Source organism: Atta colombica, unplaced genomic scaffold (assembly GCF_001594045.1).
Source record: "Atta colombica isolate Treedump-2 unplaced genomic scaffold, Acol1.0 scaffold107, whole genome shotgun sequence".
NCBI lineage: Eukaryota > Metazoa > Arthropoda > Insecta > Hymenoptera > Formicidae > Atta > Atta colombica.
In genome coordinates, this window is record NW_017259192.1 from 142885 (window position 1) to 145545 (window position 2661).

Below are 2661 nucleotides of genomic sequence, written 5' to 3' on the forward strand. Positions count from 1 at the left end.
CTTCTCCAAAGAGAATCAATACTTCTTTGTAGTCTAACAGTAGAAACACTACTGTTATAGGAATCGCACTCCGTGTTTTTGCGGAATGACAGATGTAAACGCAAGTCATTTTTTCTTTAGTCGATTATAATCTTTAAATATGCTCGGTTGTACTTTTCTGTTATATCTAGGATTCTATTCTCAATTACCGTTCTCCCTCCCCCTAAATTTTCCAATCTCTTCCTGACTTAACTTTAAAATTTTTCTCTTTTTCCTCTTTTTTCATGTCTCTTGACTTATCCTTTTCTCTCTTTTCTCGATCCTCATTTCCTATTATTATTATTTTCTTTTTCCTTATTCTTTCCTTCTTCTCTTTCAATTTCCGTCTTCGATTTCTAAACTCCCTTTATTTTCACTCCCCATATCCTATTTTTATATCCTCCCCCTATTTTCCTATATTTTCACCCATCTATATTTAACATCTGCGTCCTCTCCTCAAAACTCAGATCATTTTTTAAGTAGATTCTTCCTCCTCTTAATTTATTTTTGCTCATTACCTTCCTCATTACTTTCCTCATTACTCATTTTAATAATAATTACTGGCCCGCTCATCCTCTACCTAATTACCTTTACGTCTACCCCTATTTTCTCCTTTATAAATTTCTGTGCCCAAATCTTACCCTTTGCCACATTGTTATCTCCTTCCCCCCTTTAATTGCAAAAAAAATATTGCATTTCCTTTCCTCTTGTTTTTTCTCCATCATCAATTTCCGAATGACTCCTCTTTCCCACTTATTCTATCATGCTTCCTTCACCTCCGCTACATGTACTGCCGGCCTTACTGTAAATACTCCCTCTCATATTATTAACACTCCTCTCCTCCTCTTCCTCTCCCTTTCCTGATATTCTAATTATGTTCTAGCTTCCTCTTCATCTCATCTAACCTATCCTTTATTCTTTATTATAATTCTCCTATCTCTCTTTGAGTCTTTTTTCTGCATTCTCTATCCATTTCTTCACCTTATTTTCTCTTTCTATCATTTTTTCTTCTATCTCTTGAATTCTCTCATCCCAGAGTCTTTCCTTGAACTTCCCTGAATGCTTTTTTTCCTTCTTTATGTTTTCCATGAAAGTTTTTCTTTCCTTTCTTATTAATTTTATCTCTTCCCAGATACTTTCTTTTACTTCTCTTCTCATTCTTCTCCTCTAAGTCTCGCGAGACCATTCGAGTAGGACGGACGTACGCTTCGGATATTGCATCACTTCACCCTGGCCGGAATAGCTGCCATTTTTGCGACGAGTGCCATTAATTTTGAAGAAGAAAAAAAAGAAGATTCTTCTCCTTTCCGTCCTTTCCTCTACCTCATCATTTAATCTAAATGTCACCCTTTTCCTGCTATTTGAGCCGCTCACCTATTATCAATTTCCTCTGCTTATCACTGCTTATTGTCTACTACCTTTCCCTCTTGATGAGCTGTTGGTATCTTTTGATGCCATAATCTCAGTTGCCTTCCTTCTTCTTACTTTGTATGAAACAGTTCTATTGCTGCAAAATTCTTATCTCTTTTATTTATACAGCTTCTACCTAATCCTGTTTGTTCACATCTAATAAATTATTTATCGCCTCTAAATTCTTCAATACGCAATCTAACTCGCCGCTAAATTCGCTCACACGCTCATTTAACCAAGTCTTCATTAAAGTATTAAATGCCTTGAAATTTGCAACTTGTCTTTTTGAGAATATGTGATAGATATCTCATCTGTCACAAATGACTGGTAATGTTAATAATACGTTCTTAGTGCATGAAAATTAAATGATCATGATTGCTACACTTTTACATAAAAATCAAAATTGGAATAAAATTTATCGTCGCCCATTATGACGGATGATACACCGCATGAGAATATTTTAGAACAATTATTCGATTACGGTAAATTTATTTTCTCACATTAAAGTAATCGGTACATAATGATCTTACAAACTCTTAATGTAAAATCAATCAAATATATCACACATTATATATTATATTCTATTTTATAACATACGCATTTAATAATATCTTAATCAGCATTTTATAAAAATTAAGAAAAAAATTATTTTAAGTTATTTGTACAGTACAATTAGGAATAGAATGGGGTTCGGAGAAATTTCATTCAATGTGTCCTTCCAAGAAAAAAAAACCGAAAAAAAGATGTAAACGGGAGAAAAAAACTGAAGAAGATACTGACATAGGTCCACCTTGTACGAAGCAACAACCATATATACTTCCTAGTCAAATTTGTCCTAAATCGGTTTCTTGTTGTTACATAAAAATGCAGGTATAAAATAAAATCAAAAATACATTGATTTATACTATTTTCTAAATTGATTATTAGAAAAACATGAACTTTTTCTTTATAAACTTATTAAACAATTTTCTGCACTATTGTTATGCATTATAAATTATAAAGTAAATGAATAAGTCCATTGTCTCTTTTGTGTAAGAAATATATCTTGTAATTGAAGTGTAACTCACGAGAGAGATTAATCAAAATTAAAAAAAAAGTGACGAATTAAAAAATTTAATACAAAGTTTTAAACATAGGCAGAGTGAGAAAGATAAAATAAAAAAGATATACATATATAAAATAAATTCTTATCATTTTTTTAGATGTAATAATTTTGTTTTATACATATATATA